Source organism: Hypomesus nipponensis, chromosome 3 (genome assembly GCF_054491055.1).
Source record: "Hypomesus nipponensis isolate SF chromosome 3, ASM5449105v1, whole genome shotgun sequence".
Taxonomy (NCBI): domain Eukaryota; kingdom Metazoa; phylum Chordata; class Actinopteri; order Osmeriformes; family Osmeridae; genus Hypomesus; species Hypomesus nipponensis.
Window position 1 is genome coordinate 522,501 of NC_140363.1, and position 18,307 is coordinate 540,807.

The window sequence follows — 18,307 nt, forward strand, 5'->3', positions numbered from 1 at the left end:
TGAAAGGGGCTGGAAGCTGTTTTCATTTTGACACGAGAGAGAGACCACCTTGCATTGTCAATTGCCAAATCTGTATATGGATAAGTAGCCTATGGTTGTCAACTTATTTCGTACGGCCATACCAGCCTGGCAACGCCCGATCTCGTCTGATCTCGGAAGCTAAGTAGGGTCGGGCCTGGTTAGTACTTGGATGGGAGACCGCCTGGGAATACCAGGTGCTGTATGCTCTTTTGCTCATTCACTTAGAAACTGAAATGTTGCAATATGCACAAGTAGTCCTTCATGAAAGGGGCTGGAAGCTGTTTTCATTTTGACACGAGAGAGAGAGAGAGAGAGACCACCTTGCATTGTCAATTGCCAAATCTGTATATGGATAAGTAGCCTATGGTTGTCAACTTATTTCGTACGGCCAAACCAGCCTGGCAACGCCCGATCTCGTCTGATCTCGGAAGCTAAGCAGGGTCGGGCCTGGTTAGTACTTGGATGGGAGACCGCCTGGGAATACCATGTGCTGTATGCTCTTTTGCTCATTCACTTAGAAACTGAAATGTTGCAATATGCACAAGTAGTCCTTCATGAAAGGGGCTGGAAGCTGTTTTCATTTTGACACGAGAGCGAGAGAGAGAGACCACCTTGCATTGTCAATTGCCAAATCTGTATATGGATAAGTAGCCTATGGTTGTCAACTTATTTCGTACGGCCAAACCAGCCTTGCAACGCCCGATCTCGTCTGATCTCGGAAGCTAAGCAGGGTCGGGCCTGGTTAGTACTTGGATGGGAGACCGCCTGGGAATACCATGTGCTGTATGCTCTTTTGCTCATTCACTTAGAAACTGAAATGTTGCAATATGCACAAGTAGTCCTTCATGAAAGGGGCTGGAAGCTGTTTTCATTTTGACACGAGAGAGAGACCACCTTGCATTGTCAATTGCCAAATCTGTATATGGATAAGTAGCCTATGGTTGTCAACTTATTTCGTACGGCCATACCAGCCTGGCAACGCCCGATCTCGTCTGATCTCGGAAGCTAAGTAGGGTCGGGCCTGGTTAGTACTTGGATGGGAGACCGCCTGGGAATACCAGGTGCTGTATGCTCTTTTGCTCATTCACTTAGAAACTGAAATGTTGCAATATGCACAAGTAGTCCTTCATGAAAGGGGCTGGAAGCTGTTTTCATTTTGACACGAGAGAGAGAGAGAGAGAGACCACCTTGCATTGTCAATTGCCAAATCTGTATATGGATAAGTAGCCTATGGTTGTCAACTTATTTCGTACGGCCAAACCAGCCTGGCAACGCCCGATCTCGTCTGATCTCGGAAGCTAAGCAGGGTCGGGCCTGGTTAGTACTTGGATGGGAGACCGCCTGGGAATACCATGTGCTGTATGCTCTTTTGCTCATTCACTTAGAAACTGAAATGTTGCAATATGCACAAGTAGTCCTTCATGAAAGGGGCTGGAAGCTGTTTTCATTTTGACACGAGAGCGAGAGAGAGAGACCACCTTGCATTGTCAATTGCCAAATCTGTATATGGATAAGTAGCCTATGGTTGTCAACTTATTTCGTACGGCCATACCAGCCTGGCAACGCCCGATCTCGTCTGATCTCGGAAGCTAAGCAGGGTCGGGCCTGGTTAGTACTTGGATGGGAGACCGCCTGGGAATACCATGTGCTGTATGCTCTTTTGCTCATTCACTTAGAAACTGAAATGTTGCAATATGCACAAGTAGTCCTTCATGAAAGGGGCTGGAAGCTGTTTTCATTTTGACACGAGAGAGAGAGAGAGAGACCACCTTGCATTGTCAATTGCCAAATCTGTATATGGATAAGTAGCCTATGGTTGTCAACTTATTTCGTACGGCCATACCAGCCTGGCAACGCCCGATCTCGTCTGATCTCGGAAGCTAAGCAGGGTCGGGCCTGGTTAGTACTTGGATGGGAGACCGCCTGGGAATACCATGTGCTGTATGCTCTTTTGCTCATTCACTTAGAAACTGAAATGTTGCAATATGCACAAGTAGTCCTTCATGAAAGGGGCTGGAAGCTGTTTTCATTTTGACACGAGAGCGAGAGAGAGAGACCACCTTGCATTGTCAATTGCCAAATCTGTATATGGATAAGTAGCCTATGGTTGTCAACTTATTTCGTACGGCCAAACCAGCCTTGCAACGCCCGATCTCGTCTGATCTCGGAAGCTAAGCAGGGTCGGGCCTGGTTAGTACTTGGATGGGAGACCGCCTGTGAATACCATGTGCTGTATGCTCTTTTGCTCATTCACTTAGAAACTGAAATGTTGCAATATGCACAAGTAGTCCTTTATGAAAGGGGCTGGAAGCTGTTTTCATTTTGACACGAGAGAGAGAGAGAGAGACCACCTTGCATTGTCAATTGCCAAATCTGTATATGGATAAGTAGCCTATGGTTGTCAACTTATTTCGTACGGCCATACCAGCCTGGCAACGCCTGATCTCGGAAGCTAAGCAGGGTCGGGCCTGGTTAGTACTTGGATGGGAGACCGCCTGGGAATACCAGGTGCTGTATGCTCTTTTGCTCATTCACTTAGAAACTGAAATGTTGCAATATGCACAAGTAGTCCTTCATGAAAGGGGCTGGAAGCTGTTTTCATTTTGACACGAGAGAGAGAGAGAGAGAGACCACCTTGCATTGTCAATTGCCAAATCTATATATGGATAAGTAGCCTATGGTTGTCAACTTATTTCGTACGGCCATACCAGCCTGGCAACGCCCGATCTCGTCTGATCTCGGAAACTAAGCAGGGTCGGGCCTGGTTAGTACTTGGATGGGAGACCGCCTGGGAATACCAGGTGCTGTATGCTCTTTTGCTCATTCACTTAGAAACTGAAATGTTGCAATATGCACAAGTAGTCCTTCATGAAAGGGGCTGGAAGCTGTTTTCATTTTGACACGAGAGAGAGAGAGAGAGATACCACCTTGCATTGTCAATTGCCAAATCTGTATATGGATAAGTAGCCTATGGTTGTCAACTTATTTCGTACGGCCAAACCAGCCTTGCAACGCCCGATCTCGTCTGATCTCGGAAGCTAAGCAGGGTCGGGCCTGGTTAGTACTTGGATGGGAGACCGCCTGGGAATACCATGTGCTGTATGCTCTTTTGCTCATTCACTTAGAAACTGAAATGTTGCAATATGCACAAGTAGTCCTTCATGAAAGGGGCTGGAAGCTGTTTTCATTTTGACACGAGAGAGAGACCACCTTGCATTGTCAATTGCCAAATCTGTATATGGATAAGTAGCCTATGGTTGTCAACTTATTTCGTACGGCCATACCAGCCTGGCAACGCCCGATCTCGTCTGATCTCGGAAGCTAAGCAGGGTCGGGCCTGGTTAGTACTTGGATGGGAGACCGCCTGGGAATACCAGGTGCTGTATGCTCTTTTGCTCATTCACTTAGAAACTGAAATGTTGCAATATGCACAAGTAGTCCTTCATGAAAGGGGCTGGAAGCTGTTTTCATTTTGACACGAGAGAGAGAGAGAGAGAGACCACCTTGCATTGTCAATTGCCAAATCTGTATATGGATAAGTAGCCTATGGTTGTCAACTTATTTCGTACGGCCATACCAGCCTGGCAACGCCCGATCTCGTCTGATCTCGGAAGCTAAGCAGGGTCGGGCCTGGTTAGTACTTGGATGGGAGACCGCCTGGGAATACCATGTGCTGTATGCTCTTTTGCTCATTCACTTAGAAACTGAAATGTTGCAATATGCACAAGTAGTCCTTCATGAAAGGGGCTGGAAGCTGTTTTCATTTTGACACGAGAGAGAGACCACCTTGCATTGTCAATTGCCAAATCTGTATATGGATAAGTAGCCTATGGTTGTCAACTTATTTCGTACGGCCATACCAGCCTGGCAACGCCCGATCTCGTCTGATCTCGGAAGCTAAGTAGGGTCGGGCCTGGTTAGTACTTGGATGGGAGACCGCCTGGGAATACCAGGTGCTGTATGCTCTTTTGCTCATTCACTTAGAAACTGAAATGTTGCAATATGCACAAGTAGTCCTTCATGAAAGGGGCTGGAAGCTGTTTTCATTTTGACACGAGAGAGAGAGAGAGAGAGACCACCTTGCATTGTCAATTGCCAAATCTGTATATGGATAAGTAGCCTATGGTTGTCAACTTATTTCGTACGGCCAAACCAGCCTGGCAACGCCCGATCTCGTCTGATCTCGGAAGCTAAGCAGGGTCGGGCCTGGTTAGTACTTGGATGGGAGACCGCCTGGGAATACCATGTGCTGTATGCTCTTTTGCTCATTCACTTAGAAACTGAAATGTTGCAATATGCACAAGTAGTCCTTCATGAAAGGGGCTGGAAGCTGTTTTCATTTTGACACGAGAGCGAGAGAGAGAGACCACCTTGCATTGTCAATTGCCAAATCTGTATATGGATAAGTAGCCTATGGTTGTCAACTTATTTCGTACGGCCATACCAGCCTGGCAACGCCCGATCTCGTCTGATCTCGGAAGCTAAGCAGGGTCGGGCCTGGTTAGTACTTGGATGGGAGACCGCCTGGGAATACCAGGTGCTGTATGCTCTTTTGATTCATTCACTTAGAAACTGAAATGTTGCAATATGCACAAGTAGTCCTTCATGAAAGGGGCTGGAAGCTGTTTTCATTTTGACACGAGAGAGAGACCACCTTGCATTGTCAATTGCCAAATCTGTATATGGATAAGTAGCCTATGGTTGTCAACTTATTTCGTACGGCCATACCAGCCTGGCAACGCCCGATCTCGTCTGATCTCGGAAGCTAAGTAGGGTCGGGCCTGGTTAGTACTTGGATGGGAGACCGCCTGGGAATACCAGGTGCTGTATGCTCTTTTGCTCATTCACTTAGAAACTGAAATGTTGCAATATGCACAAGTAGTCCTTCATGAAAGGGGCTGGAAGCTGTTTTCATTTTGACACGAGAGAGAGAGAGAGAGAGACCACCTTGCATTGTCAATTGCCAAATCTGTATATGGATAAGTAGCCTATGGTTGTCAACTTATTTCGTACGGCCAAACCAGCCTGGCAACGCCCAATCTCGTCTGATCTCGGAAGCTAAGCAGGGTCGGGCCTGGTTAGTACTTGGATGGGAGACCGCCTGGGAATACCATGTGCTGTATGCTCTTTTGGTCATTCACTTAGAAACTGAAATGTTGCAATATGCACAAGTAGTCCTTCATGAAAGGGGCTGGAAGCTGTTTTCATTTTGACACGAGAGCGAGAGAGAGAGACCACCTTGCATTGTCAATTGCCAAATCTGTATATGGATAAGTAGCCTATGGTTGTCAACTTATTTCGTACGGCCAAACCAGCCTTGCAACGCCCGATCTCGTCTGATCTCGGAAGCTAAGCAGGGTCGGGCCTGGTTAGTACTTGGATGGGAGACCGCCTGGGAATACCATGTGCTGTATGCTCTTTTGCTCATTCACTTAGAAACTGAAATGTTGCAATATGCACAAGTAGTCCTTCATGAAAGGGGCTGGAAGCTGTTTTCATTTTGACACGAGAGAGAGACCACCTTGCATTGTCAATTGCCAAATCTGTATATGGATAAGTAGCCTATGGTTGTCAACTTATTTCGTACGGCCATACCAGCCTGGCAACGCCCGATCTCGTCTGATCTCGGAAGCTAAGTAGGGTCGGGCCTGGTTAGTACTTGGATGGGAGACCGCCTGGGAATACCAGGTGCTGTATGCTCTTTTGCTCATTCACTTAGAAACTGAAATGTTGCAATATGCACAAGTAGTCCTTCATGAAAGGGGCTGGAAGCTGTTTTCATTTTGACACGAGAGAGAGAGAGAGAGAGACCACCTTGCATTGTCAATTGCCAAATCTGTATATGGATAAGTAGCCTATGGTTGTCAACTTATTTCGTACGGCCAAACCAGCCTGGCAACGCCCGATCTCGTCTGATCTCGGAAGCTAAGCAGGGTCGGGCCTGGTTAGTACTTGGATGGGAGACCGCCTGGGAATACCATGTGCTGTATGCTCTTTTGCTCATTCACTTAGAAACTGAAATGTTGCAATATGCACAAGTAGTCCTTCATGAAAGGGGCTGGAAGCTGTTTTCATTTTGACACGAGAGCGAGAGAGAGAGACCACCTTGCATTGTCAATTGCCAAATCTGTATATGGATAAGTAGCCTATGGTTGTCAACTTATTTCGTACGGCCATACCAGCCTGGCAACGCCCGATCTCGTCTGATCTCGGAAGCTAAGCAGGGTCGGGCCTGGTTAGTACTTGGATGGGAGACCGCCTGGGAATACCATGTGCTGTATGCTCTTTTGCTCATTCACTTAGAAACTGAAATGTTGCAATATGCACAAGTAGTCCTTCATGAAAGGGGCTGGAAGCTGTTTTCATTTTGACACGAGAGAGAGAGAGAGAGAGATACCACCTTGCATTGTCAATTGCCAAATCTGTATATGGATAAGTAGCCTATGGTTGTCAACTTATTTCGTACGGCCAAACCAGCCTTGCAACGCCCGATCTCGTCTGATCTCGGAAGCTAAGCAGGGTCGGGCCTGGTTAGTACTTGGATGGGAGACCGCCTGGGAATACCATGTGCTGTATGCTCTTTTGCTCATTCACTTAGAAACTGAAATGTTGCAATATGCACAAGTAGTCCTTCATGAAAGGGGCTGGAAGCTGTTTTCATTTTGACACGAGAGAGAGAGAGAGAGAGACCACCTTGCATTGTCAATTGCCAAATCTGTATATGGATAAGTAGCCTATGGTTGTCAACTTATTTCGTACGGCCATACCAGCCTGGCAACGCCCGATCTCGTCTGATCTCGGAAGCTAAGCAGGGTCGGGCCTGGTTAGTACTTGGATGGGAGACCGCCTGGGAATACCATGTGCTGTATGCTCTTTTGCTCATTCACTTAGAAACTGAAATGTTGCAATATGCACAAGTAGTCCTTCATGAAAGGGGCTGGAAGCTGTTTTCATTTTGACACGAGAGCGAGAGAGAGAGACCACCTTGCATTGTCAATTGCCAAATCTGTATATGGATAAGTAGCCTATGGTTGTCAACTTATTTCGTACGGCCAAACCAGCCTTGCAACGCCCGATCTCGTCTGATCTCGGAAGCTAAGCAGGGTCGGGCCTGGTTAGTACTTGGATGGGAGACCGCCTGGGAATACCATGTGCTGTATGCTCTTTTGCTCATTCACTTAGAAACTGAAATGTTGCAATATGCACAAGTAGTCCTTCATGAAAGGGGCTGGAAGCTGTTTTCATTTTGACACGAGAGAGAGAGAGACCACCTTGCATTGTCAATTGCCAAATCTGTATATGGATAAGTAGCCTATGGTTGTCAACTTATTTCGTACGGCCATACCAGCCTGGCAACGCCCGATCTCGTCTGATCTCGGAAGCTAAGTAGGGTCGGGCCTGGTTAGTACTTGGATGGGAGACCGCCTGGGAATACCAGGTGCTGTATGCTCTTTTGCTCATTCACTTAGAAACTGAAATGTTGCAATATGCACAAGTAGTCCTTCATGAAAGGGGCTGGAAGCTGTTTTCATTTTGACACGAGAGAGAGAGAGAGAGAGACCACCTTGCATTGTCAATTGCCAAATCTGTATATGGATAAGTAGCCTATGGTTGTCAACTTATTTCGTACGGCCAAACCAGCCTGGCAACGCCCGATCTCGTCTGATCTCGGAAGCTAAGTAGGGTCGGGCCTGGTTAGTACTTGGATGGGAGACCGCCTGGGAATACCATGTGCTGTATGCTCTTTTGCTCATTCACTTAGAAACTGAAATGTTGCAATATGCACAAGTAGTCCTTCATGAAAGGGGCTGGAAGCTGTTTTCATTTTGACACGAGAGCGAGAGAGAGAGACCACCTTGCATTGTCAATTGCCAAATCTGTATATGGATAAGTAGCCTATGGTTGTCAACTTATTTCGTACGGCCATACCAGCCTGGCAACGCCCGATCTCGTCTGATCTCGGAAGCTAAGCAGGGTCGGGCCTGGTTAGTACTTGGATGGGAGACCGCCTGGGAATACCATGTGCTGTATGCTCTTTTGCTCATTCACTTAGAAACTGAAATGTTGCAATATGCACAAGTAGTCCTTCATGAAAGGGGCTGGAAGCTGTTTTCATTTTGACACGAGAGAGAGAGAGACCACCTTGCATTGTCAATTGCCAAATCTGTATATGGATAAGTAGCCTATGGTTGTCAACTTATTTCGTACGGCCATACCAGCCTGGCAACGCCTGATCTCGGAAGCTAAGCAGGGTCGGGCCTGGTTAGTACTTGGATGGGAGACCGCCTGGGAATACCAGGTGCTGTATGCTCTTTTGCTCATTCACTTAGAAACTGAAATGTTGCAATATGCACAAGTAGTCCTTCATGAAAGGGGCTGGAAGCTGTTTTCATTTTGACACGAGAGAGAGAGAGACCACCTTGCATTGTCAATTGCCAAATCTGTATATGGATAAGTAGCCTATGGTTGTCAACTTATTTCGTACGGCCATACCAGCCTGGCAACGCCCGATCTCGTCTGATCTCGGAAGCTAAGCAGGGTCGGGCCTGGTTAGTACTTGGATGGGAGACCGCCTGGGAATACCATGTGCTGTATGCTCTTTTGCTCATTCACTTAGAAACTGAAATGTTGCAATATGCACAAGTAGTCCTTCATGAAAGGGGCTGGAAGCTGTTTTCATTTTGACACGAGAGCGAGAGAGAGAGACCACCTTGCATTGTCAATTGCCAAATCTGTATATGGATAAGTAGCCTATGGTTGTCAACTTATTTCGTACGGCCAAACCAGCCTTGCAACGCCCGATCTCGTCTGATCTCGGAAGCTAAGCAGGGTCGGGCCTGGTTAGTACTTGGATGGGAGACCGCCTGGGAATACCATGTGCTGTATGCTCTTTTGCTCATTCACTTAGAAACTGAAATGTTGCAATATGCACAAGTAGTCCTTCATGAAAGGGGCTGGAAGCTGTTTTCATTTTGACACGAGAGAGAGAGAGAGAGACCACCTTGCATTGTCAATTGCCAAATCTGTATATGGATAAGTAGCCTATGGTTGTCAACTTATTTCGTACGGCCATACCAGCCTGGCAACGCCTGATCTCGGAAGCTAAGCAGGGTCGGGCCTGGTTAGTACTTGGATGGGAGACCGCCTGGGAATACCAGGTGCTGTATGCTCTTTTGCTCATTCACTTAGAAACTGAAATGTTGCAATATGCACAAGTAGTCCTTCATGAAAGGGGCTGGAAGCTGTTTTCATTTTGACACGAGAGAGAGAGACCACCTTGCATTGTCAATTGCCAAATCTGTATATGGATAAGTAGCCTATGGTTGTCAACTTATTTCGTACGGCCATACCAGCCTGGCAACGCCCGATCTCGTCTGATCTCGGAAGCTAAGCAGGGTCGGGCCTGGTTAGTACTTGGATGGGAGACCGCCTGGGAATACCAGGTGCTGTATGCTCTTTTGCTCATTCACTTAGAAACTGAAATGTTGCAATATGCACAAGTAGTCCTTCATGAAAGGGGCTGGAAGCTGTTTTCATTTTGACACGAGAGCGAGAGAGAGAGACCACCTTGCATTGTCAATTGCCAAATCTGTATATGGATAAGTAGCCTATGGTTGTCAACTTATTTCGTACGGCCAAACCAGCCTTGCAACGCCCGATCTCGTCTGATCTCGGAAGCTAAGCAGGGTCGGGCCTGGTTAGTACTTGGATGGGAGACCGCCTGGGAATACCATGTGCTGTATGCTCTTTTGCTCATTCACTTAGAAACTGAAATGTTGCAATATGCACAAGTAGTCCTTCATGAAAGGGGCTGGAAGCTGTTTTCATTTTGACACGAGAGAGAGAGAGAGAGAGACCACCTTGCATTGTCAATTGCCAAATCTGTATATGGATAAGTAGCCTATGGTTGTCAACTTATTTCGTACGGCCATACCAGCCTGGCAACGCCCGATCTCGTCTGATCTCGGAAGCTAAGTAGGGTCGGGCCTGGTTAGTACTTGGATGGGAGACCGCCTGGGAATACCATGTGCTGTATGCTCTTTTGCTCATTCACTTAGAAACTGAAATGTTGCAATATGCACAAGTAGTCCTTCATGAAAGGGGCTGGAAGCTGTTTTCATTTTGACACGAGAGAGAGAGAGAGAGAGACCACCTTGCATTGTCAATTGCCAAATCTGTATATGGATAAGTAGCCTATGGTTGTCAACTTATTTCGTACGGCCAAACCAGCCTGGCAACGCCCGATCTCGTCTGATCTCGGAAGCTAAGTAGGGTCGGGCCTGGTTAGTACTTGGATGGGAGACCGCCTGGGAATACCATGTGCTGTATGCTCTTTTGCTCATTCACTTAGAAACTGAAATGTTGTATATGCACAAGTAGTCCTTCATGAAAGGGGCTGGAAGCTGTTTTCATTTTGACACGAGAGAGAGAGAGAGAGACCACCTTGCATTGTCAATTGCCAAATCTGTATATGGATAAGTAGCCTATGGTTGTCAACTTATTTCGTACGGCCATACCAGCCTGGCAACGCCTGATCTCGGAAGCTAAGCAGGGTCGGGCCTGGTTAGTACTTGGATGGGAGACCGCCTGGGAATACCATGTGCTGTATGCTCTTTTGCTCATTCACTTAGAAACTGAAATGTTGCAATATGCACAAGTAGTCCTTCATGAAAGGGGCTGGAAGCTGTTTTCATTTTGACACGAGAGAGAGAGAGAGAGACCACCTTGCATTGTCAATTGCCAAATCTGTATATGGATAAGTAGCCTATGGTTGTCAACTTATTTCGTACGGCCATACCAGCCTGGCAACGCCTGATCTCGGAAGCTAAGCAGGGTCGGGCCTGGTTAGTACTTGGATGGGAGACCGCCTGGGTATACCAGGTGCTGTATGCTCTTTTGCTCATTCACTTAGAAACTGAAATGTTGCAATATGCACAAGTAGTCCTTCATGAAAGGGGCTGGAAGCTGTTTTCATTTTGACACGAGAGAGAGAGAGAGAGACCACCTTGCATTGTCAATTGCCAAATCTGTATATGGATAAGTAGCCTATGGTTGTCAACTTATTTCGTACGGCCATACCAGCCTGGCAACGCCCGATCTCGTCTGATCTCGGAAACTAAGCAGGGTCGGGCCTGGTTAGTACTTGGATGGGAGACCGCCTGGGAATACCAGGTGCTGTATGCTCTTTTGCTCATTCACTTAGAAACTGAAATGTTGCAATATGCACAAGTAGTCCTTCATGAAAGGGGCTGGAAGCTGTTTTCATTTTGACACGAGAGCGAGAGAGAGAGACCACCTTGCATTGTCAATTGCCAAATCTGTATATGGATAAGTAGCCTATGGTTGTCAACTTATTTCGTACGGCCATACCAGCCTGGCAACGCCCGATCTCGTCTGATCTCGGAAGCTAAGCAGGGTCGGGCCTGGTTAGTACTTGGATGGGAGACCGCCTGGGAATACCATGTGCTGTATGCTCTTTTGCTCATTCACTTAGAAACTGAAATGTTGCAATATGCACAAGTAGTCCTTCATGAAAGGGGCTGGAAGCTGTTTTCATTTTGACACGAGAGAGAGAGAGAGAGACCACCTTGCATTGTCAATTGCCAAATCTGTATATGGATAAGTAGCCTATGGTTTTCAACTTATTTCGTACGGCCATACCAGCCTGGCAACGCCCAATCTCGTCTGATCTCGGAAGCTAAGCAGGGTCGGGCCTGGTTAGTACTTGGATGGGAGACCGCCTGGGAATACCAGGTGCTGTATGCTCTTTTGATTCATTCACTTAGAAACTGAAATGTTGCAATATGCACAAGTAGTCCTTCATGAAAGGGGCTTGAAGCTGTTTTCATTTTGACACGAGAGAGAGAGAGAGACCACCTTGCATTGTCAATTGCCAAATCTGTATATGGATAAGTAGCCTATGGTTGTCAACTTATTTCGTACGGCCATACCAGCCTGGCAACGCCTGATCTCGGAAGCTAAGCAGGGTCGGGCCTGGTTAGTACTTGGATGGGAGACCGCCTGGGAATACCAGGTGCTGTATGCTCTTTTGCTCATTCACTTAGAAACTGAAATGTTGCAATATGCACAAGTAGTCCTTCATGAAAGGGGCTGGAAGCTGTTTTCATTTTGACACGAGAGAGAGAGACCACCTTGCATTGTCAATTGCCAAATCTGTACATGGATAAGTAGCCTATGGTTGTCAACTTATTTCGTACGGCCATACCAGCCTGGCAACGCCCGATCTCGTCTGATCTCGGAAACTAAGCAGGGTCGGGCCTGGTTAGTACTTGGATGGGAGACCGCCTGGGAATACCAGGTGCTGTATGCTCTTTTGCTCATTCACTTAGAAACTGAAATGTTGCAATATGCACAAGTAGTCCTTCATGAAAGGGGCTGGAAGCTGTTTTCATTTTGACACGAGAGAGAGAGAGAGAGAGAGATACCACCTTGCATTGTCAATTGCCAAATCTGTATATGGATAAGTAGCCTATGGTTGTCAACTTATTTCGTACGGCCAAACCAGCCTTGCAACGCCCGATCTCGTCTGATCTCGGAAGCTAAGCAGGGTCGGGCCTGGTTAGTACTTGGATGGGAGACCGCCTGGGAATACCATGTGCTGTATGCTCTTTTGCTCATTCACTTAGAAACTGAAATGTTGCAATATGCACAAGTAGTCCTTCATGAAAGGGGCTGGAAGCTGTTTTCATTTTGACACGAGAGAGAGAGAGAGAGAGAGAGAGAGACCACCTTGCATTGTCAATTGCCAAATCTGTATATGGATAAGTAGCCTATGGTTGTCAACTTATTTCGTACGGCCATACCAGCCTGGCAACGCCCAATCTCGTCTGATCTCGGAAGCTAAGCAGGGTCGGGCCTGGTTAGTACTTGGATGGGAGACCGCCTGGGAATACCAGGTGCTGTATGCTCTTTTGATTCATTCACTTAGAAACTGAAATGTTGCAATATGCACAAGTAGTCCTTCATGAAAGGGGCTGGAAGCTGTTTTCATTTTGACACGAGAGAGAGAGAGAGAGACCACCTTGCATTGTCAATTGCCAAATCTGTATATGGATAAGTAGCCTATGGTTGTCAACTTATTTCGTACGGCCATACCAGCCTGGCAACGCCTGATCTCGGAAGCTAAGCAGGGTCGGGCCTGGTTAGTACTTGGATGGGAGACCGCCTGGGAATACCAGGTGCTGTATGCTCTTTTGCTCATTCACTTAGAAACTGAAATGTTGCAATATGCACAAGTAGTCCTTCATGAAAGGGGCTGGAAGCTGTTTTCATTTTGACACGAGAGAGAGAGAGAGAGACCACCTTGCATTGTCAATTGCCAAATCTGTACATGGATAAGTAGCCTATGGTTGTCAACTTATTTCGTACGGCCATACCAGCCTGGCAACGCCCGATCTCGTCTGATCTCGGAAACTAAGCAGGGTCGGGCCTGGTTAGTACTTGGATGGGAGACCGCCTGGGAATACCAGGTGCTGTATGCTCTTTTGCTCATTCACTTAGAAACTGAAATGTTGCAATATGCACAAGTAGTCCTTCATGAAAGGGGCTGGAAGCTGTTTTCATTTTGACACGAGAGAGAGAGAGAGAGAGAGATACCACCTTGCATTGTCAATTGCCAAATCTGTATATGGATAAGTAGCCTATGGTTGTCAACTTATTTCGTACGGCCAAACCAGCCTTGCAACGCCCGATCTCGTCTGATCTCGGAAGCTAAGCAGGGTCGGGCCTGGTTAGTACTTGGATGGGAGACCGCCTGGGAATACCATGTGCTGTATGCTCTTTTGCTCATTCACTTAGAAACTGAAATGTTGCAATATGCACAAGTAGTCCTTCATGAAAGGGGCTGGAAGCTGTTTTCATTTTGACACGAGAGAGAGAGAGAGAGAGACCACCTTGCATTGTCAATTGCCAAATCTGTATATGGATAAGTAGCCTATGGTTGTCAACTTATTTCGTACGGCCATACCAGCCTGGCAACGCCCAATCTCGTCTGATCTCGGAAGCTAAGCAGGGTCGGGCCTGGTTAGTACTTGGATGGGAGACCGCCTGGGAATACCAGGTGCTGTATGCTCTTTTGATTCATTCACTTAGAAACTGAAATGTTGCAATATGCACAAGTAGTCCTTCATGAAAGGGGCTGGAAGCTGTTTTCATTTTGACACGAGAGAGAGAGAGAGAGACCACCTTGCATTGTCAATTGCCAAATCTGTATATGGATAAGTAGCCTATGGTTGTCAACTTATTTCGTACGGCCATACCAGCCTGGCAACGCCCAATCTCGTCTGATCTCGGAAGCTAAGCAGGGTCGGGCCTGGTTAGTACTTGGATGGGAGACCGCCTGGGAATACCAGGTGCTGTATGCTCTTTTGATTCATTCACTTAGAAACTGAAATGTTGCAATATGCACAAGTAGTCCTTCATGAAAGGGGCTTGAAGCTGTTTTCATTTTGACACGAGAGAGAGAGAGAGAGACCACCTTGCATTGTCAATTGCCAAATCTGTATATGGATAAGTAGCCTATGGTTGTCAACTTATTTCGTACGGCCATACCAGCCTGGCAACGCCTGATCTCGGAAGCTAAGCAGGGTCGGGCCTGGTTAGTACTTGGATGGGAGACCGCCTGGGAATACCAGGTGCTGTATGCTCTTTTGCTCATTCACTTAGAAACTGAAATGTTGCAATATGCACAAGTAGTCCTTCATGAAAGGGGCTGGAAGCTGTTTTCATTTTGACACGAGAGAGAGAGAGAGAGACCACCTTGCATTGTCAATTGCCAAATCTGTACATGGATAAGTAGCCTATGGTTGTCAACTTATTTCGTACGGCCATACCAGCCTGGCAACGCCCGATCTCGTCTGATCTCGGAAACTAAGCAGGGTCGGGCCTGGTTAGTACTTGGATGGGAGACCGCCTGGGAATACCAGGTGCTGTATGCTCTTTTGCTCATTCACTTAGAAACTGAAATGTTGCAATATGCACAAGTAGTCCTTCATGAAAGGGGCTGGAAGCTGTTTTCATTTTGACACGAGAGAGAGAGAGAGAGAGAGATACCACCTTGCATTGTCAATTGCCAAATCTGTATATGGATAAGTAGCCTATGGTTGTCAACTTATTTCGTACGGCCATACCAGCCTGGCAACGCCTGATCTCGGAAGCTAAGCAGGGTCGGGCCTGGTTAGTACTTGGATGGGAGACCGCCTGGGAATACCAGGTGCTGTATGCTCTTTTGCTCATTCACTTAGAAACTGAAATGTTGCAATATGCACAAGTAGTCCTTCATGAAAGGGGCTGGAAGCTGTTTTCATTTTGACACGAGAGAGAGAGAGAGAGACCACCTTGCATTGTCAATTGCCAAATCTGTACATGGATAAGTAGCCTATGGTTGTCAACTTATTTCGTACGGCCATACCAGCCTGGCAACGCCCGATCTCGTCTGATCTCGGAAACTAAGCAGGGTCGGGCCTGGTTAGTACTTGGATGGGAGACCGCCTGGGAATACCAGGTGCTGTATGCTCTTTTGCTCATTCACTTAGAAACTGAAATGTTGCAATATGCACAAGTAGTCCTTCATGAAAGGGGCTGGAAGCTGTTTTCATTTTGACACGAGAGAGAGAGAGAGAGAGAGATACCACCTTGCATTGTCAATTGCCAAATCTGTATATGGATAAGTAGCCTATGGTTGTCAACTTATTTCGTACGGCCAAACCAGCCTTGCAACGCCCGATCTCGTCTGATCTCGGAAGCTAAGCAGGGTCGGGCCTGGTTAGTACTTGGATGGGAGACCGCCTGGGAATACCATGTGCTGTATGCTCTTTTGCTCATTCACTTAGAAACTGAAATGTTGCAATATGCACAAGTAGTCCTTCATGAAAGGGGCTGGAAGCTGTTTTCATTTTGACACGAGAGAGAGAGAGAGAGAGACCACCTTGCATTGTCAATTGCCAAATCTGTATATGGATAAGTAGCCTATGGTTGTCAACTTATTTCGTACGGCCATACCAGCCTGGCAACGCCCAATCTCGTCTGATCTCGGAAGCTAAGCAGGGTCGGGCCTGGTTAGTACTTGGATGGGAGACCGCCTGGGAATACCAGGTGCTGTATGCTCTTTTGATTCATTCACTTAGAAACTGAAATGTTGCAATATGCACAAGTAGTCCTTCATGAAAGGGGCTGGAAGCTGTTTTCATTTTGACACGAGAGAGAGAGAGAGAGACCACCTTGCATTGTCAATTGCCAAATCTGTATATGGATAAGTAGCCTATGGTTGTCAACTTATTTCGTACGGCCATACCAGCCTGGCAACGCCCAATCTCGTCTGATCTCGGAAGCTAAGCAGGGTCGGGCCTGGTTAGTACTTGGATGGGAGACCGCCTGGGAATACCAGGTGCTGTATGCTCTTTTGATTCATTCACTTAGAAACTGAAATGTTGCAATATGCACAAGTAGTCCTTCATGAAAGGGGCTTGAAGCTGTTTTCATTTTGACACGAGAGAGAGAGAGAGACCACCTTGCATTGTCAATTGCCAAATCTGTATATGGATAAGTAGCCTATGGTTGTCAACTTATTTCGTACGGCCATACCAGCCTGGCAACGCCTGATCTCGGAAGCTAAGCAGGGTCGGGCCTGGTTAGTACTTGGATGGGAGACCGCCTGGGAATACCAGGTGCTGTATGCTCTTTTGCTCATTCACTTAGAAACTGAAATGTTGCAATATGCACAAGTAGTCCTTCATGAAAGGGGCTGGAAGCTGTTTTCATTTTGACACGAGAGAGAGAGAGAGAGACCACCTTGCATTGTCAATTGCCAAATCTGTACATGGATAAGTAGCCTATGGTTGTCAACTTATTTCGTACGGCCATACCAGCCTGGCAACGCCCGATCTCGTCTGATCTCGGAAACTAAGCAGGGTCGGGCCTGGTTAGTACTTGGATGGGAGACCGCCTGGGAATACCAGGTGCTGTATGCTCTTTTGCTCATTCACTTAGAAACTGAAATGTTGCAATATGCACAAGTAGTCCTTCATGAAAGGGGCTGGAAGCTGTTTTCATTTTGACACGAGAGAGAGAGAGAGAGAGAGAGAGATACCACCTTGCATTGTCAATTGCCAAATCTGTATATGGATAAGTAGCCTATGGTTGTCAACTTATTTCGTACGGCCAAACCAGCCTTGCAACGCCCGATCTCGTCTGATCTCGGAAGCTAAGCAGGGTCGGGCCTGGTTAGTACTTGGATGGGAGACCGCCTGGGAATACCATGTGCTGTATGCTCTTTTGCTCATTCACTTAGAAACTGAAATGTTGCAATATGCACAAGTAGTCCTTCATGAAAGGGGCTGGAAGCTGTTTTCATTTTGACACGAGAGAGAGAGAGAGAGAGACCACCTTGCATTGTCAATTGCCAAATCTGTATATGGATAAGTAGCCTATGGTTGTCAACTTATTTCGTACGGCCATACCAGCCTGGCAACGCCCAATCTCGTCTGATCTCGGAAGCTAAGCAGGGTCGGGCCTGGTTAGTACTTGGATGGGAGACCGCCTGGGAATACCAGGTGCTGTATGCTCTTTTGATTCATTCACTTAGAAACTGAAATGTTGCAATATGCACAAGTAGTCCTTCATGAAAGGGGCTGGAAGCTGTTTTCATTTTGACACGAGAGAGAGAGAGAGAGACCACCTTGCATTGTCAATTGCCAAATCTGTATATGGATAAGTAGCCTATGGTTGTCAACTTATTTCGTACGGCCATACCAGCCTGGCAACGCCCAATCTCGTCTGATCTCGGAAGCTAAGCAGGGTCGGGCCTGGTTAGTACTTGGATGGGAGACCGCCTGGGAATACCAGGTGCTGTATGCTCTTTTGATTCATTCACTTAGAAACTGAAATGTTGCAATATGCACAAGTAGTCCTTCATGAAAGGGGCTGGAAGCTGTTTTCATTTTGACACGAGAGAGAGAGAGAGAGACCACCTTGCATTGTCAATTGCCAAATCTGTATATGGATAAGTAGCCTATGGTTGTCAACTTATTTCGTACGGCCATACCAGCCTGGCAATGCCCAATCTCGTCTGATCTCGGAAGCTAAGCAGGGTCGGGCCTGGTTAGTACTTGGATGGGAGACCGCCTGGGAATACCAGGTGCTGTATGCTCTTTTGATTCATTCACTTAGAAACTGAAATGTTGCAATATGCACAAGTAGTCCTTCATGAAAGGGGCTGGAAGCTGTTTTCATTTTGACACGAGAGAGAGAGAGAGAGAGAGAGAGAGAG

The 18,307-nt window shown here is 46.9% G+C and overlaps 16 non-coding genes and 47 pseudogenes across 16 annotated transcripts; all 63 read left to right on the plus strand.

The window, feature by feature from the left end:
* Nucleotides 1-108: 108 nt before the first annotated feature.
* Nucleotides 109-227, plus strand: LOC146297328 (5S ribosomal RNA). The gene has a single exon (XR_014736303.1). It is a non-coding gene; the product is annotated as a 5S ribosomal RNA (ribosomal RNA).
* A 174-nt stretch (nt 228-401) lies between these two features.
* On the plus strand, nt 402-520 carry LOC146297329 (5S ribosomal RNA; annotated as a pseudogene).
* A 172-nt stretch (nt 521-692) lies between these two features.
* Nucleotides 693-811, plus strand: LOC146297330 (5S ribosomal RNA; annotated as a pseudogene).
* Nucleotides 812-975: 164 nt separating this feature from the next.
* Nucleotides 976-1,094, plus strand: LOC146297331 (5S ribosomal RNA). Its single transcript, XR_014736314.1, has one exon. It is a non-coding gene; the product is annotated as a 5S ribosomal RNA (ribosomal RNA).
* Nucleotides 1,095-1,268: 174 nt separating this feature from the next.
* Nucleotides 1,269-1,387, plus strand: LOC146297332 (5S ribosomal RNA; annotated as a pseudogene).
* A 172-nt stretch (nt 1,388-1,559) lies between these two features.
* Nucleotides 1,560-1,678, plus strand: LOC146297333 (5S ribosomal RNA; annotated as a pseudogene).
* Nucleotides 1,679-1,850: 172 nt separating this feature from the next.
* Nucleotides 1,851-1,969, plus strand: LOC146297334 (5S ribosomal RNA; annotated as a pseudogene).
* A 172-nt stretch (nt 1,970-2,141) lies between these two features.
* LOC146297335 (5S ribosomal RNA) lies at nt 2,142-2,260 on the plus strand (annotated as a pseudogene).
* A 172-nt stretch (nt 2,261-2,432) lies between these two features.
* On the plus strand, nt 2,433-2,541 carry LOC146297336 (5S ribosomal RNA; annotated as a pseudogene).
* Nucleotides 2,542-2,715: 174 nt separating this feature from the next.
* Nucleotides 2,716-2,834, plus strand: LOC146297337 (5S ribosomal RNA). The gene has a single exon (XR_014739176.1). It is a non-coding gene; the product is annotated as a 5S ribosomal RNA (ribosomal RNA).
* A 174-nt stretch (nt 2,835-3,008) lies between these two features.
* Nucleotides 3,009-3,127, plus strand: LOC146297338 (5S ribosomal RNA; annotated as a pseudogene).
* A 164-nt stretch (nt 3,128-3,291) lies between these two features.
* LOC146297339 (5S ribosomal RNA) lies at nt 3,292-3,410 on the plus strand. Its single transcript, XR_014744239.1, has one exon. It is a non-coding gene; the product is annotated as a 5S ribosomal RNA (ribosomal RNA).
* Nucleotides 3,411-3,584: 174 nt separating this feature from the next.
* Nucleotides 3,585-3,703, plus strand: LOC146297340 (5S ribosomal RNA; annotated as a pseudogene).
* A 164-nt stretch (nt 3,704-3,867) lies between these two features.
* Nucleotides 3,868-3,986, plus strand: LOC146297341 (5S ribosomal RNA). The gene has a single exon (XR_014736325.1). It is a non-coding gene; the product is annotated as a 5S ribosomal RNA (ribosomal RNA).
* Nucleotides 3,987-4,160: 174 nt separating this feature from the next.
* Nucleotides 4,161-4,279, plus strand: LOC146297342 (5S ribosomal RNA; annotated as a pseudogene).
* A 172-nt stretch (nt 4,280-4,451) lies between these two features.
* LOC146297343 (5S ribosomal RNA) lies at nt 4,452-4,570 on the plus strand. Its single transcript, XR_014744305.1, has one exon. It is a non-coding gene; the product is annotated as a 5S ribosomal RNA (ribosomal RNA).
* A 165-nt stretch (nt 4,571-4,735) lies between these two features.
* On the plus strand, nt 4,736-4,854 carry LOC146297344 (5S ribosomal RNA). The gene has a single exon (XR_014736336.1). It is a non-coding gene; the product is annotated as a 5S ribosomal RNA (ribosomal RNA).
* Nucleotides 4,855-5,028: 174 nt separating this feature from the next.
* Nucleotides 5,029-5,147, plus strand: LOC146297345 (5S ribosomal RNA; annotated as a pseudogene).
* A 172-nt stretch (nt 5,148-5,319) lies between these two features.
* LOC146297346 (5S ribosomal RNA) lies at nt 5,320-5,438 on the plus strand (annotated as a pseudogene).
* A 164-nt stretch (nt 5,439-5,602) lies between these two features.
* LOC146297347 (5S ribosomal RNA) lies at nt 5,603-5,721 on the plus strand. Its single transcript, XR_014736347.1, has one exon. It is a non-coding gene; the product is annotated as a 5S ribosomal RNA (ribosomal RNA).
* A 174-nt stretch (nt 5,722-5,895) lies between these two features.
* Nucleotides 5,896-6,014, plus strand: LOC146297348 (5S ribosomal RNA; annotated as a pseudogene).
* Nucleotides 6,015-6,186: 172 nt separating this feature from the next.
* LOC146297349 (5S ribosomal RNA) lies at nt 6,187-6,305 on the plus strand (annotated as a pseudogene).
* Nucleotides 6,306-6,481: 176 nt separating this feature from the next.
* Nucleotides 6,482-6,600, plus strand: LOC146297350 (5S ribosomal RNA; annotated as a pseudogene).
* Nucleotides 6,601-6,774: 174 nt separating this feature from the next.
* Nucleotides 6,775-6,893, plus strand: LOC146297351 (5S ribosomal RNA; annotated as a pseudogene).
* Nucleotides 6,894-7,065: 172 nt separating this feature from the next.
* On the plus strand, nt 7,066-7,184 carry LOC146297352 (5S ribosomal RNA; annotated as a pseudogene).
* A 168-nt stretch (nt 7,185-7,352) lies between these two features.
* On the plus strand, nt 7,353-7,471 carry LOC146297353 (5S ribosomal RNA). Its single transcript, XR_014736358.1, has one exon. It is a non-coding gene; the product is annotated as a 5S ribosomal RNA (ribosomal RNA).
* Nucleotides 7,472-7,645: 174 nt separating this feature from the next.
* On the plus strand, nt 7,646-7,764 carry LOC146297354 (5S ribosomal RNA; annotated as a pseudogene).
* A 172-nt stretch (nt 7,765-7,936) lies between these two features.
* On the plus strand, nt 7,937-8,055 carry LOC146297355 (5S ribosomal RNA; annotated as a pseudogene).
* Nucleotides 8,056-8,223: 168 nt separating this feature from the next.
* On the plus strand, nt 8,224-8,332 carry LOC146297356 (5S ribosomal RNA; annotated as a pseudogene).
* A 168-nt stretch (nt 8,333-8,500) lies between these two features.
* Nucleotides 8,501-8,619, plus strand: LOC146297357 (5S ribosomal RNA; annotated as a pseudogene).
* A 172-nt stretch (nt 8,620-8,791) lies between these two features.
* On the plus strand, nt 8,792-8,910 carry LOC146297358 (5S ribosomal RNA; annotated as a pseudogene).
* Nucleotides 8,911-9,082: 172 nt separating this feature from the next.
* On the plus strand, nt 9,083-9,191 carry LOC146297359 (5S ribosomal RNA; annotated as a pseudogene).
* A 166-nt stretch (nt 9,192-9,357) lies between these two features.
* On the plus strand, nt 9,358-9,476 carry LOC146297360 (5S ribosomal RNA). Its single transcript, XR_014744437.1, has one exon. It is a non-coding gene; the product is annotated as a 5S ribosomal RNA (ribosomal RNA).
* A 172-nt stretch (nt 9,477-9,648) lies between these two features.
* Nucleotides 9,649-9,767, plus strand: LOC146297361 (5S ribosomal RNA; annotated as a pseudogene).
* Nucleotides 9,768-9,941: 174 nt separating this feature from the next.
* LOC146297362 (5S ribosomal RNA) lies at nt 9,942-10,060 on the plus strand (annotated as a pseudogene).
* A 174-nt stretch (nt 10,061-10,234) lies between these two features.
* On the plus strand, nt 10,235-10,353 carry LOC146297363 (5S ribosomal RNA; annotated as a pseudogene).
* Nucleotides 10,354-10,524: 171 nt separating this feature from the next.
* LOC146297364 (5S ribosomal RNA) lies at nt 10,525-10,633 on the plus strand (annotated as a pseudogene).
* A 172-nt stretch (nt 10,634-10,805) lies between these two features.
* On the plus strand, nt 10,806-10,914 carry LOC146297365 (5S ribosomal RNA; annotated as a pseudogene).
* Nucleotides 10,915-11,086: 172 nt separating this feature from the next.
* On the plus strand, nt 11,087-11,205 carry LOC146297366 (5S ribosomal RNA). The gene has a single exon (XR_014739187.1). It is a non-coding gene; the product is annotated as a 5S ribosomal RNA (ribosomal RNA).
* Nucleotides 11,206-11,377: 172 nt separating this feature from the next.
* LOC146297367 (5S ribosomal RNA) lies at nt 11,378-11,496 on the plus strand (annotated as a pseudogene).
* Nucleotides 11,497-11,668: 172 nt separating this feature from the next.
* LOC146297368 (5S ribosomal RNA) lies at nt 11,669-11,787 on the plus strand (annotated as a pseudogene).
* A 171-nt stretch (nt 11,788-11,958) lies between these two features.
* On the plus strand, nt 11,959-12,067 carry LOC146297369 (5S ribosomal RNA; annotated as a pseudogene).
* Nucleotides 12,068-12,233: 166 nt separating this feature from the next.
* LOC146297370 (5S ribosomal RNA) lies at nt 12,234-12,352 on the plus strand. The gene has a single exon (XR_014739198.1). It is a non-coding gene; the product is annotated as a 5S ribosomal RNA (ribosomal RNA).
* A 178-nt stretch (nt 12,353-12,530) lies between these two features.
* On the plus strand, nt 12,531-12,649 carry LOC146297371 (5S ribosomal RNA; annotated as a pseudogene).
* Nucleotides 12,650-12,831: 182 nt separating this feature from the next.
* LOC146297372 (5S ribosomal RNA) lies at nt 12,832-12,950 on the plus strand (annotated as a pseudogene).
* Nucleotides 12,951-13,123: 173 nt separating this feature from the next.
* Nucleotides 13,124-13,232, plus strand: LOC146297373 (5S ribosomal RNA; annotated as a pseudogene).
* Nucleotides 13,233-13,404: 172 nt separating this feature from the next.
* On the plus strand, nt 13,405-13,523 carry LOC146297374 (5S ribosomal RNA). The gene has a single exon (XR_014739209.1). It is a non-coding gene; the product is annotated as a 5S ribosomal RNA (ribosomal RNA).
* A 178-nt stretch (nt 13,524-13,701) lies between these two features.
* Nucleotides 13,702-13,820, plus strand: LOC146297375 (5S ribosomal RNA; annotated as a pseudogene).
* Nucleotides 13,821-13,994: 174 nt separating this feature from the next.
* Nucleotides 13,995-14,113, plus strand: LOC146297376 (5S ribosomal RNA; annotated as a pseudogene).
* A 173-nt stretch (nt 14,114-14,286) lies between these two features.
* LOC146297377 (5S ribosomal RNA) lies at nt 14,287-14,405 on the plus strand (annotated as a pseudogene).
* Nucleotides 14,406-14,578: 173 nt separating this feature from the next.
* On the plus strand, nt 14,579-14,687 carry LOC146297378 (5S ribosomal RNA; annotated as a pseudogene).
* Nucleotides 14,688-14,859: 172 nt separating this feature from the next.
* Nucleotides 14,860-14,978, plus strand: LOC146297379 (5S ribosomal RNA). The gene has a single exon (XR_014739220.1). It is a non-coding gene; the product is annotated as a 5S ribosomal RNA (ribosomal RNA).
* A 178-nt stretch (nt 14,979-15,156) lies between these two features.
* LOC146297380 (5S ribosomal RNA) lies at nt 15,157-15,265 on the plus strand (annotated as a pseudogene).
* A 172-nt stretch (nt 15,266-15,437) lies between these two features.
* Nucleotides 15,438-15,556, plus strand: LOC146297381 (5S ribosomal RNA). Its single transcript, XR_014739242.1, has one exon. It is a non-coding gene; the product is annotated as a 5S ribosomal RNA (ribosomal RNA).
* Nucleotides 15,557-15,734: 178 nt separating this feature from the next.
* LOC146297382 (5S ribosomal RNA) lies at nt 15,735-15,853 on the plus strand (annotated as a pseudogene).
* A 174-nt stretch (nt 15,854-16,027) lies between these two features.
* LOC146297383 (5S ribosomal RNA) lies at nt 16,028-16,146 on the plus strand (annotated as a pseudogene).
* A 173-nt stretch (nt 16,147-16,319) lies between these two features.
* Nucleotides 16,320-16,438, plus strand: LOC146297384 (5S ribosomal RNA; annotated as a pseudogene).
* Nucleotides 16,439-16,609: 171 nt separating this feature from the next.
* Nucleotides 16,610-16,718, plus strand: LOC146297385 (5S ribosomal RNA; annotated as a pseudogene).
* Nucleotides 16,719-16,890: 172 nt separating this feature from the next.
* LOC146297386 (5S ribosomal RNA) lies at nt 16,891-17,009 on the plus strand. The gene has a single exon (XR_014739253.1). It is a non-coding gene; the product is annotated as a 5S ribosomal RNA (ribosomal RNA).
* Nucleotides 17,010-17,191: 182 nt separating this feature from the next.
* On the plus strand, nt 17,192-17,310 carry LOC146297387 (5S ribosomal RNA; annotated as a pseudogene).
* Nucleotides 17,311-17,484: 174 nt separating this feature from the next.
* LOC146297388 (5S ribosomal RNA) lies at nt 17,485-17,603 on the plus strand (annotated as a pseudogene).
* A 173-nt stretch (nt 17,604-17,776) lies between these two features.
* Nucleotides 17,777-17,895, plus strand: LOC146297389 (5S ribosomal RNA; annotated as a pseudogene).
* Nucleotides 17,896-18,068: 173 nt separating this feature from the next.
* On the plus strand, nt 18,069-18,187 carry LOC146297390 (5S ribosomal RNA; annotated as a pseudogene).
* Nucleotides 18,188-18,307: the final 120 nt, after the last annotated feature.